This window comes from Balaenoptera borealis (genome assembly GCF_965194805.1).
Source record: "Balaenoptera borealis genome assembly, chromosome: 4".
NCBI lineage: Eukaryota > Metazoa > Chordata > Mammalia > Artiodactyla > Balaenopteridae > Balaenoptera > Balaenoptera borealis.
In genome coordinates this window covers 37,830,291-37,844,435 of record NC_138861.1, presented here as the reverse complement: position 1 = coordinate 37,844,435, position 14,145 = coordinate 37,830,291, and positions in this window count along the sequence as shown.

Genomic DNA, 14,145 nt, shown 5'->3' with positions numbered 1-14,145 from the left:
TCATAGAGAAGTTCAATAACTTACCCCCTATCACCAAGCTAGGAATCAGGGAACCAAAATGTAACCCAGGCTCTGTACTAATCACCAGAAGGCACTGTCCTCCTTATCCAAAACCACCTGTCTTGTGTTAAACCTCCCTAAAGGTTCTCTTTCAATTCCGAGCTACACCTCCAAGGAGACCAGTAACTGTTCAGGCAAAGAGCTTGTTCGGACATAGCGCTCTGCTTTCCTCCTTAGAGTCTCTGTGATTCACTGGGTTGCCCTCTGCCCCCATGAAAGTGCTCTGCAGAATTACAGATCAGCAATGCCAGAAATAGCTCATTTCCAGAACATAGTTACAGGCAATTTCTACCAACAGAAGAAAGTGATTTTCTAGTAGGCCTACAAGAGAAATTAGATTAAATCTAAGGAAAATCAAGAGATAGGTCTAATGAAATGTAGTGTGTTTTATTTCTTCCTTGCAATTCTTTATTTCCTTTATATTAGATGATACTTTGAGGATGAAATTGCATTTGTTTATGAAATACAAGAGCATATAATTGCTATAATTATTTTGGTGGAAGAGAGTAGTATTCAAACAAAGATAAGAGATGATTACAACTGTTTAAGGCTGGCATGAGTCATGATTTGTTTTGAGTCTTCTTGTGTCCTGACATAGTAAGCTGTGTGTTTTCTGTGTCCAGGGATTGAGTGTGGGGCAGTGTTTTTCAGCTTCTTTAGCTGCCAGGATGTCTTCGCTATTTTTGATTTAGGGAGATAAGTAATAGTCTCCCCAATATTCTCTGTTTCAGTCATCGCACGGAGCCAGAAATAAGATGCTGTTTGATCCTCTTGTTCTTCCCCATCCCTTCTGAATCCCTTCCTTGCCCTTCCTCTCGTTTTTGAGTCAAGTGTAAATTTCATAAGGCTCACATCATCATAAATTATTGCCTGATCATAGAATAAAAGAAGGTCCAGTTTTAAGAGTCTTAGGATTTGTTTTTTCTCCTAGTCCTAGTTTTGTCATATATTTATGAACTTGGGCAAGTCACTTCTTTTCACTGGGTTTTACTTTTGTTATCTGTAAGGTGAAGGAGTTGTACTAAATTATTTCTAAGATTTGAAGTTACATGAAACTAAAATTGCTATAGAGAAATTTAAATTTCATTTTGAATAAACCATTCATTCAAATTGTGACAACTTCCAGGTAGATGCCTAAAAGAATTTTTCTTAGACTCTAGGGAGCTTATCAACTTCAAAATCAACTTTAAAAAAACAAAAAAACCCTTGCAGGTAGTTAATTGAAGTATTCTAGTCTGCCTCTTAATTATTAAGTGTTTGGGTAGAATAATGGAATAATGGACAAATTGATTCTTATATTTCTCACTTAAAAGCATTGCTATCAGGATGTGAAAACTTTGCCATTTGCCAGTGGTGAGAAAAAAAGACATAGTGCTTTCAAGCAATTTCTTCAAATCAAAATCTAAGGCTTCAGGGAATCAGACCACAGGACAACGCAGTGGTTCAGCTGTGCCTTTAGGCACCACCTCCTGAAGAGAATCTGCAGATGAAGGTGAAAGGAGCTCTGAATGTGGGGTGGGGAAGATTGGGAAAAGCTGAATAACCCAAGGAAACCACACGTATGATTTCTATCTTTCCAAGAGATCAGATAAGCTCTTAGGGCTTCTTCTTTTTCTAAGCCATTCCAAACATGGACATTAGGTAAATAATGATTATTTGGAGAGGTGCTTCCATGGCCTACTTGAATATGATGGCTGGACAGGAGTATCCCTGATGCTGGGGGCCAGATAGGATTGCTGTCCTGTAACCCACATCCTGAGGGGGGACAAGATGGTCCATTCCAAATGGAAAGCCCACTAGAATCCAGGTCAGTTTAATGGTTAAAAAAAGGCTGCGTGCCCTCCAGTGTGAGTCTCTGTACATTTCACATTTCATTTAAATTCGTGTGACTGCCACAAGATCCAGCAAAGTCTTCTTGAGGAGCCTGGCCTGGCAACAATCAGAACCTCTACCTCGGTTCTAACTTAACATCTCTGGGAGAAGACTGAGGTTTAGGTTAGAAAGCAGTGGAAACTTGGCAGAGTTCAGGAGTTCTGGTCAAGAATTGCAAAATGTGCTCAGGTGTCAGACTTCGCATGAGATCCAGGAGGCAGGGCTTCGATCAGTGGACATTTTCAAAGGAGCACTTGATGTTATTTTAAGGAGGGCCGGAAATTCAAAGCCAAGTTAGTGAACAGATGGCGAAGTACAATCCAAGCCAACGGGATGAAAGCAGGGAAGGAAACAGATTAGTCAAATATCACCGACAAAGAAAGAGGAGGAGAGGGTGAGGGAAAGGAGATCCACCCAAAGGTTGGCTGCTCTCTCGGTTGGATTTTATTGACCCACCTGTGTGTTGGGCAGCTCTGGGAAACCACCTCTGAGAGGGTATTTTTAAAAAAATGTTTTATGGAGATATAATTCACATGCCATACCTTTTGCTTTTTTAAAGTGAGAAATTCAATGATTTTTAAATGATATTCACAGAGTTGGGCAACCATCAACACAATCCAAGTTCAGAATATTCTCATCACCCAAAAAAGAAATCCCATATCCATAGCAGTCACTTGCCCCTACCCTTCCCATCCCCCATCCTGCAGCCCTAGACAACCGCTAATCTACTTTTTGTCTCTATAGATTTGCATGTTCTGCACATTTCATATAAATGTGGTCTTCTGTGACTAGCTTCTTTCACTGATGGGGTCATTGAAATTCTATTTTCTCTACAGAATTTACTTTCCTGTTAAAACTATTTTGCGTCTGTGTGTGTGTTACTGAATTTAGAGTACTTTTTCCACTTATAAAGTATGTATATACCAGGAAGTGTCCTTGTTATAGTTAATTGAGAGTTATATTGATCTCCAGTTTAAAAAATTTTCAAATAAAGTATGTACACATAGCATTAAATGAATTTGTTCTTTTTTCAATGGTTCCTGTCATGAAGAGCCTCAATATAATTATATGATTGAACATACATGCCATTATTATTATAAGGATATAAGATGTAGGCGATTGGTCTAATATGTACAGTTCCTATAACCTACGCTAGGTAGAAAAACAACAGCACAACAACAAAAAACCTCCAAGTCTCTGATATCCATTTGTTTATTTGTTTTGCCTCTTTTTTACTGAAGTAAAATATGGAAAAAAATTCCAGTTATCTGAACTTTTTGGTTGTTTGAATTCTGGAAAGAGGCATTATAGTAAGTTAGGGAAAAGGCATCTGACAATGGTTTATAAAAGAAGAGATAAAAACATTGGCCTTTCTATCAGCTGGATCTTCGGGTGTGGATTTTTGAGTTGGGTGAATCCTAGTTCCTGTTTCCTGCATTCATCTGCCTCCTCAAGAAATCATATCTCAGTTGAAGCTTTTCTTTTTGGAAATGGACAGGCAAGGAAAGGCAAGACTGGGAATTGTGCTTCAGAAAAATTATCCAGCCCGTTTAGAAATAGGGCTTAACCCATGCAAATTAATATATGTCCAAGAAAACCAATATACAATCAAACAAGTTGATCTGGCAAAAATCTTGCTTTGGCAAAAAAGAAATATTTACTTTGTAAATTAAAGCAATTTAATTAATCAATTGTTAGCTACAGGAAGCACTAGCCTGAAAAAAGTAAAATATCAGGATAGTGATGAGGTATTTAACACCAGAACAATCCTGAGATATGGCTTGGTACCAGAATGTATAAAGGAGAAGATTTAAATGGTGGGAAAGTCATTGTCCCATGGGACCCATCCCATCTGTTTAAGACATAACTTTCTCGGTTATGCCTTTCATTCCTTTACATCCTTGAGAGATAAATCATGCCTTTGCTGTTAACAAGAACAGCTGGACTCCTGTGACTAAGGGATCAGCCTGCAGGAAACATTGTTGATATTGGACCATCATTTCCTGCAGAGAGAAGAGTGGCTTATGTGGTGGATCTTCTTTTCTATATACATTTGCTAAACGCCTGTTCATGCATTTTGCAAAGAATTCCCATGAGAATTTTTTAATGGGGCATTTTGGGTTTTTCTGCAGATTCTGGCCTTGAACCTTTGCATGTGCTCATATCCTACTGATAAATGCCGAGAGTGAGCTGCTTGACCCAGAGGAGAAATAAGAACAAGTTCAGAATGGGTCAAGAATGACAACACAATCTGGAATACATTGTTCTTTAATCTCATTAGCTAAATTTCCTTAAAAAAGTGTTTAGTTCTTTTATGAACAACGCTTAGAACCCAACTGCCATGGTCCAGGATGGAGTCTTTTGTTTTTTTAATTGAAGATTCAGCGATGGGGCATCTCTTACGATTTCAGTGATGCTGAAACAGAAAGCGCCTGCCCTGAACGCTCTTGAACGCTCAATCCACTGTTTTCTCTATCTGTTTTGTTCACATTACCATGTATACAATCAGCTGACTCGCCCAGGGTCCTGGGAACATACTCCCTTTGTTTTGATCTCTCTTTATTAACTGTTTGTACAATTTCCTTTCTGACTTGAGTTTAATGAACCTTTCCCTTTCCTGGCTTTATGATCTCCTTTCTTCTACCCTCCTCCCTCTCCCACTATTCTTGTCCTTCCCCCAGACCGCTTATCTAGCTGGAATTTGTTTGATTCCTCTTTCCCTTCCCCTTGTTCTATGGGAAAGCTCAAGGCTAGGCTCCCTTAAACATTTATGAACTTGGTTCGTGCTCTTGAGTCCCTTTGGATAATTCAAGCTTGACCCCAGCACATATCTTTTAAACAAGATTTGCTTTGAGTGCTGTAGTATCACGCATGTAACATCCCCTTTAGACTGTAGGGCCATACATTACACTCAAGATGCAGAACAGAGAGACTGACACATAGATTATACGTTTCATGTTCAAAGTCTAAGGAGTAGAAATACTGGGATATTCTAGGTGAGGAACATACCCTAGCTTCTACAGTGCATGTGATTTTGGTTTTAATCCACATCATCATTACTATTCTTATTACTTCTCACCCTTCAATCCAGAGAGGAATAGGAGGGGAGGAAGAAGTGAAAAAAAAAAAAAAGGAAAACAGCTTGTGATGTTTCCTATTAAAATGCCGTACGAACTTGAATTTGGAGTTTAATCGATAACTCCTAAGACATCATCTGCCTTTCATACTACACATCTGATTCTATACATCTAGCTATACATTATATTTATTTGGTCATGCATCTTGGTTTTCTTTAAAACTGTTGATACTTATTCTCTTGGAATATGTACTGTTTTTGGTGATTGATCACAGTGTAACTTGGCAGTGGTAGGAAGCTCTTTATTATGGGCTCAATTTTTTTTTTTTTTTAAAGTTCAGGCAATGAAGAATGAGTCTCTAGTGCTGCTAAGTATTTTAGGGGGTGGGGTGGGGAGTGAAGAGGAGAGTTAATAAAAGGTCAGCTAGCTTGAGTCTTGCAGAGTGCAGAGGCAAGAAAGGGGAAGAAAGTTTCCTATTTCATAGAGAAATTTTGGACAGAATTTGAACAGGGAATAAGGAAAAATACCCAAATGTAATTTTATAGCCAACTTCCCATGTCTTCATGTCTGCAGGATAACTTAAAATCATTTCATTATATTTCCCTTGCAACTCAATTTGCTGATGTTCCAAGAGAAATAGGAGGAAGGGTGGGAAAATTCCTTTTTATAGTTGGAATACACAAGGTTTATTACACTTTTTAAAATTGCAGTGCATTTATACCATAGTGTTAGCCATTATGATATATATATATATATATATATATATAATATATATATATTTGCGTTTTTAAGTTTCTTTTTTTATTGAATGAAAGATTCTTTAAATTTTATAGTGCTTTACAATTTTCAAAAGTTTCACATACATGATTTTATATCCATTATGACATTTTTGATGACATTATCTGGGTAAATGAAATGTGAAGATCACAAGCAGAATTTCTAAGCTGTATGTACGTGATAAATTGTATGGTGCATCCAGCAAACATTTCTGTTCACAGGAGGCCACCAGATGGGCACATTCCTGTGGAATAAACTCCTTGAGTTAGGCTCACCTTCCCTGCCACTTCACTGCCCCAAGAGACAGAGTAAGACAGCAGTGAGTAGAGAAAAGTAAAGTTCAAGTGTCTTGGCTTTTAGAAGTGAGTGGATGAGGACGAGCCTAAAAGTTGGCAAAGCGGCACCTTCTCACCATATGCCACCTGCATGTCACCCTCTTCTGCTGTTGCCTCTATATTCTGGCACCTCTTCTTCCCCCAAATAGGGTTGGAATGAATGCAGGATGCCCTCTGGCATGCTTTTCCTTTTACCCCAAGATAAGGCTCCCAGGCCTGCCCTAACTCCACGGTATCCACACTGATAGTGACCAAGTTTTGCTAAGGACAAATCAGGACATGAAACTGTGACAGATAAAAATGTGCTTGTTGACAGCCAAAGAAGGGATTGAGGCCATTCAGAAACAGGATTAAATGACAGTCTAGATTTTGACCACCAGACTCCCCTGCCTTCATTCCCTGCTTTGCACCCAGGACACTGGCAGGGAAAGAGTCATAGGCACTGGAGGTCCTAGGCATCTGCCAAGCATCCTACAGCAATGCCCATCATTGGACAAACCACGCACATGGAGCTTCCAGTAAGGATTTGGTGGTTGACCTTTAAGTATAAAGAGCTAACCAAGAGGAAAGGTGATTTTAAGACAGGAACCCAAACGAACAAATGAACAGAAAAATAAGTGAGGGGAAAAACTTCAATGGAGGGCTCACAAAGATATATATATATATATATAAGAGAGAGAGATTAATATCCTCAGAAAGATAATCAGTTTATATACATAAAACAAAAATAAGAGCGTCCTAAGAAACATTTATTAGGGAACTAACTCATGGAAAATAAAAATAAGGCAGAAAAACACAATTCAATAGAAGATTTAAAGGATACATTTGAGGACTTCTAGAAAGTAGAACAAAACCAGGAGCGAAAAGTGGGATAGAAAGATAAAGAAGTTAGAAGGTAATGGAAATCTGACGTTTAAATAATAGGCATTCCATCTAAAAAAAAAAAAAAAAAAAAAAGGGTTCTGAAGAACCTAGGGGCAGGACAGGAATAAAGATGCAGACATAGAGAATGTACTTGAGGACACAGGGAGGGAGAAGGATAAGCTGGGACGAAGTGAGAGAGTGGCATGGACATATATACACTACCAAATGTAAAATAGGTAGCTAGTGGGAAGCAGTCGCATAGCACAGGGAGACCAGCTCGGGGCTTTGTGACCACCTAGAGGGGTGGGATAGGGAGCGTGGGAGGGAGACGCAAGAGGGAGGGGATATGGGGATATAAGTATACATATAGCTGATTCACTTTGTTATAAAACAGAAACTAACACACCATTGTAAAGCAATTATACTCCAATAAAGATGTTAAAAAAAAAAATAATAGGCATTCCAGAAAAAAAGAACAAAAAAATGAGGGGAAACATTATCAAAGATTTATAGAGAAAATTTCAGAATCAAAGAACATAAGTTTTTTGATGCAAAATGCCACTGAATACCTAATACAATGATTGGAAAAAAGAACTATTCAGGGCATATGATTATGAAATTTCAGAAATATGGATATAAAGATCATATGTTTTTGAAATATTAAAATAATTAATTTCTATTTATTTTTTCTTTGTACTTTTTGACCCCCTTTACCCTTGTCTCCCACCTCCCAACCCCCTCTGGCAACCACCAATCTGTTCTCAGTATCTACGAGCATGGGTTTTTGTTATTGTTTTTTTGTTTTTTGAGTTTCACATATAAGAGATCATACAGTATTTGTCTTTCTCTGTCTGACTTATTTCACTTAGCATAATGCCCTCGAGGTCCATCCATATTGATGCAAGTGGCAAGATTTCATTCTTTTTTATGGCTGAATAATATTCCATTGTATGAATATACACGATTTCTTTATCCATTCATTCATGGATGGACACTTAGGTTGTTTCTGTGTCTTGGCTATTGTAAATAGTGCTACAATGAAAATGGGAATGCATATATCTTTTTGAGTTAATATTTTTGTTTTCTTTGGATAAATACCCTGAAGTTGAATTGCTGGATCATATGATGGCTCTATTTTTAATGTTTTGAGGAACGTGCATACTGGTTTCCATAGTGTCTGCATCAATTTATATTCCCACCAAGAGTGCACATGTGTTCCCTTTTCTCCATGTCCTCTCCAACACTTGTTATTTCTTATTTTTTGATAATAGCCATTCTAATAGGTGTGAGACAATATCTCATTGTGGTTTTGATTTGCATTTCTCTGATGGTTAATGATGTTGAGCATCTTTTCATATACCCTTTGGCCATCTTTGGAAAAATGTCTATTCAGATCCTCTGTTCACTTTTTAATTGGGTTGTTTGTTTTTTTGATGTTGAGTTGTATGAGTTCTTTATATATTTTGGATATTAGCCCCTTATCAGATATATCATTTGTAAATATTTTCTCCCTTCCAGTAGATTGCTTTTCATTCTGTTGATAGTTTCCTTTGCTGTTCAGAAGCTTTTTAGAATGATGTAGTCACACATTTATTTTTGTTTTTGTTGCTTTTGCTTTTGGTATCATATTTAAAAAATTATCACCAACACATGGACCTATATTCAATATCTTATAATAACCTATAATGGAAAATAATCTGAAAAAATATATATAACTGAATCACTTTGCTCTACACCTGAAACTAATGCAATATTGTAAATCAACTAAACTTCAAAACAAATTATCACCAAGACTTATATCAAGGAGTTTACTATGTAGATTTTCTTCTAGGAGTTTCAAGGGATTCAGGTCTTATGTTCAAGTCTTTAATCCATTTTGAGTTAATTTTTGTGTACGGTGTAAGATAGTGGTCAAGCTTTATTCTTTTGCATGTGGTTGTCCAGTTTTCCCAACACCATTTATTGATTCAGTAGGTCTGGGGTGGGGCCCGAGAACTTGCATCTCTAAAAAGCTCTCAGATGGATGCTGATACTGCTGGCCCACCAACCACAATTAAAGTACCATTGATGGAGCTCTTGGGAAAACAGCTTTAAGGGTCCTTTGGACAGGATCCAATTCACTGCAGTATTTGACATTTAATAATACATATCTATTTGTATTTTTTTCTTTCAGGATAGATAGATAGATAGGTAGATAGGATGACGGTTGATTTTATGTGTCAGCTTGACTGGGATAAGGGATGCCCAGATAACTGCTAAAACATTATTTCTGAGTGTGTCTGTGATGATTTTTCCAGAAGAGATGAGCATTTGAATTTGCAGACTGAATGAAGATTGTCCTCACCAATGTGGGTAGGCGTCATCCAATTCATTGCCATCCTAAATAGAAGAAAATTGGAGGAAAAGACAAATTTGCTCTTTTTGCTTGAGCTGGAACAGCCATCTTCTCCCACCTCTTGGTTCTTGGGCCTTCAGACTCAGACTGGGACTTACACCACCAGCACCCCTCCATCCCCTGCCCTCCTCCCCCGCCCCCTGATTCTTGGGCCTCTAGACTCAGACTGAGTTGCACCACCAGCTTTCCTCGTTCTCTGGCTGGCAGATGGCAGATTGTGGGACTTCTTAACCTCCATAATTTCATGAGCCAATTCCTTATAAATCTCCTCTTATATGTATATATGTATGTATCAATCAATTACCTATCTATCTATCTATCTATCACCTATCTATCAATCATCTTTCTATCTATCCTATTTATCTGTTTCTTGGGAGAACCCCGACTAATACAGATACATAGAGAGACAGAGAGATGGATAGATAGATAGAGAGATGAATGGGTAGATTGATAGGTAGATAAAATACTCATTGGAGAAAAAAAGAGAAGGAGGAAAGAAAAGAAGGAGTAGGGAAAGAGAAAGAAAAGGAAGGGAGAAAAGAAGGAAGGGAGGGAAAGAAAGAACTCAGGATATTTTCTGACCCCTTACCCAGTCATGCATGGTAAATACTGTTGACCAGATTGCCACCTGCCAAGGATGCCCTTCTTCAGGGTCCAGGTCTCTAGAATGACCTTTTTAAATTTTTTTTCTGGCCTCGCCGTGTGGCTTGCAGGGTCTTAGTTTCCCGACTAGGGATCGAACCTGTGCCCTCGGCAGTGAAAGTGTGGAGTCCTAACCACTGGACCACCAGGGAATTCCCCTAGAATCGCCTTTTTTTTTTTTTAACATCTTTATTGGAGTATAATTGCTTTACAATGGTGTACTAGTTTCCACTGTATCACAAAGTGAGTCAGCTATACATATCCATATATCCCCATATCCCCTCCCTCTTGCATCTCCCTCCCGCCTCCCTATCCCACCCCTCTAGGTGGTCACAGAGCACTGAGCTGATCTCCCCGTGTGACGCAGCTAGAATCGCCTTTCTTATTGCTCCCTTCCTGCCCATCGCCTAGTCTGATGACATCTCCACCATTCCTGCAGGTGACCACAAACACTATTTATTTGACAGAAGGACCCACAGTACTGCAGGCACCCAGGAAATGTCTGTGGACTAAGGAGCACATATGAGGAGCCTTCCAGACAAAGTTTCTCAACATCTCTGCCTCCCCCTGGCTGCTGTCCTACAGTCCTGCCTGACACTTGTGCAGGTCAGCTTTGAGAGAAAGTTCTGGGAAGTTTGGGAGACAGAGGGGAGACTGTGGGACACTTGTTGTACCTGGGTTTGTGGATTGTTGCAGTAGTTTAAAGATGAACTATCTCAGTGGCATTTTGTGAAAGTTCATCATAAAGATTTCAATTGCTTTTCAATTTTATTTTTCAGGTGGTGTTGGATGGATGTCCATCTGAATGTGAGATCACGTCAAGACGTGCTTCCAGCCAAGATTGTGCTTCTTTGTGGGAACTGTGAGGAAACAGGAACCAAGGTTTGCCTGTTTCATATTATTTAATGATGCTTCTTTTGATTTGCTTGTTTTTTGGTTGTGGTTACTGGGCAGATCTGTGGAGAGGTTCCTCTCTGATTACAGGGTCGTGTCAGTGGACAGTACATGACACAGCTGGCTCTTTGTGTTGTCATGGTCACTGCTGACTCAAGACTCAAGGATACAAGATTATCAATACACATTATTTTTTATTTTCTCATCGAGCATGGTTTCCAGGATCACTCCTCATCTTCACCATATATACATATATATATATATATACATTTTTTTTTTGTGCTTTCACCATAGACACTCACTTCTGTGGACATGCCTTGGACCATGTCCCCTCCAGAAACTGCAACACCTCTGAAATCTCAAACTTTACATCATCTTTTATCTTCCTAGCACATTAGATGAAGAACCTCCTCTGCAGGACATCTGTCTATCAGCAAATCCAGCAGGTCCTCCCTTCAAGGCACATCCCCAACCTGGCAACACCTCCCCGTCTTCATTGTTAACATGTGGGTTGAAGCCACCGTCATCTCTTGTTTATAATAACTGGTCTCCCTACTCCTGCTCTCACTTCCCTAGAGTTTATTTCTTACAGCAGCCAAAGTCATCTTTTTCCAGAGTAAATCAGATCATTTTACATGCCTATTTAAAATTTTCCCACAGTTTTCCCAAGTCCTTGGAATTAATCCAAAACCCTTACAGTGTAGCCTATAAAGCTCTATCTGATCTAACACTTGGTTTCCTCCCTGACTTCTCTATCCTCTGCTAACTCCTTGCCCACTATTCAAATTTCTGGGAAGAAATTTGCCCTTCTTGCCTTTCATTAAACCAGAGTCCGTTACCTGTTTTTGTAAATGAAGCTTTATTGGATAATAGCTATACACAATTGTTCATATAGTGTCTATGGCTGCTTTTATGCTACAATGATAGAGTTGAGTAGTTGTAACAGAGATCTAATGGCCCATCAAAGCCTACATATTAACTATATGACCCTTTACACAAAAATTTTACCACTCCCCACCTTAAGCACATCAAATGTGTGCCTGCCTCAGGGCCTTTGCACTTGCTGTTTCCTCTATTTTAAACACAATTCCCTCATAACTCAAATACCTCCCTCTTTTCACTTCATGCCTTTACTTAAATTTCACCTCCACAGAGGCCTTCACTGATTATTCTATTTAAAAAGCAGTTTGTATCACTCTCCATTTTCTCATCTGATGTACTTTATTTATTTATTTATTTTTGGCTGTGTTGGGTCTTCGTTTCTGTGCAAGGGCGTTCTCTAGTTGCGGCAAGCAGGGGCCACTCTTCATCGCGGTGCGCGGGCCTTTCACTGTCGTGGCCTCTCCTGTTGTGGGGCACAGGCTCCAGACATGCAAGCTCAATAGTTGTGGCTCACGGGCCTAGTTGCTCCGCGGCATGTGGGATCTTCCCGGACCAGGGCTCGAACCCACGTACCCTGCATTGGCAGGCAGATTCTCAACCACTGCCCCACCAGGGAAGCCCCATCTGATGTACTTTAAATCTGCCTGACATTTTGTATCTCCTTGTTCATAGATGTGATAGAGACAGCTATTTAAACACCAAAGATTCATGCTTCTCTTCCACATGTACCATTCTTTCTGGAAGCAGCCGCCCAGGATTATATTTTCCAGCCTCCTTGTTTCTAGGTAGGAGCATTTGACTAGTTCTCACCAATGCAGTGTGAGCACAAGGATGTATATCCCTTTCAGGCAGAGATGGTAAAACATCAGGATGCTAGCTACTCATTCACTCTCTCTTCCTCAATAACCTTGGAGGTCATAGGTCATATAGCAGCATCACAAGGTAGGAGGAGTCTGGATCCTTGAGTTACTCTTTGGAGGAAAACTGCCAGACCAGAAACATTTACTTTTGATTTTAGCAATTTTTTTAGTGTGAGTCTGCTGCCAACAAATTCCCAACTGCGTTGATTGTCTCCCTGCCAAACTAATGGTCTCATACCAGCTGAACTACAAAGTAATCCCGCTACTTTTGTCTACTAGGTGCATGCTAATTTTAAAGGTGACTATTTCAGACCCCTTCATCTTGTGTAGACCTTTTAGCTGCAAATGCCACTTTTAGCTGATGAGCTAGACTTATGTATGTTTGAGAAAAGAAAATCAATCAACCAGGAAAGCCCTAATCTTCTTACCACCAAGCCCCTAGACCCACCAGAATGTACACCCACCAACGTCTTCTCTGTTCCCTCATGATTAAACTGATAAGGTGTCATTATCTTATCAATAGTCGAATTTTCCCATGAGCTCTGGACCCCATCCTCTGTCAAGGACTTTTGTCCTTTGTTTATTTTTCTTCTCTCCTGCATGATCAATATTTCCATCTCTACTGCCTCACTCCCAGGAGCAAACAAACTTTGTATGTCTCAACCTAAAATATAAAACAAACTAACAAAAAAACCTCAAGCCCCCTCTTGAGATGTCAATCTCTTCTAGTTATCATCTCATTTCTCTGTCCCCCTTTACAACAAACCATTTATAAAGTTATTTCTACATGGTACCTCTACCTTCTCATCTTCCATTTGTTCTACAGTCCTTTCCAATTTGGTTCAATCCAGAAAACTTCACTGACACTGCTTTTGTTAAGACCATCAGTAGCCTCTATGTCGTCAAATCCAATGAGATTAATAAGTTCTCATTTTATTTGATCTTTCAACTGTGTATAGCCAGTTATCTGCCTGTGTTTTCTTAAAATACTCTCATTTTTTGGTGTCTGTGACTTTACACCCTGGTTTTCCTCTACCTCTTTCTTAGTTTCCTTTATAAGTTCTCTCCCTTCCTGACCTCTAAATGTAGGGCACCCCTAGGCTCAGGTCTTGGCCCTGTTTTCTACCCCATCCACATTCTCTAATTAGGGATTAATTTCCAAAATATACAAACAGCTCATACAGCTTAATATCAAACAAACAAACAAAGAACCTAATCAAAAAATGGGCAGAAGACCTAAATAGATATTTCTCCAAAGAAGACACACAGATGGCCAACAGCTGCATGAAAAGATGCTCAATATCGCTAATTATTAGAGAAATGGAAATCAAAAGTACAATGAGGTATCACTTCACACCAGTCAGAATGGCCAACATTAAAAAGTCTACAAATAATAAATGCTGGAGAGGGTGTGGAGAAAAGGGAATGTAAATTGGTGCAGCCACTATGGAGAACATTGTGGAGATTCCATAAAAAACTAAAAATAG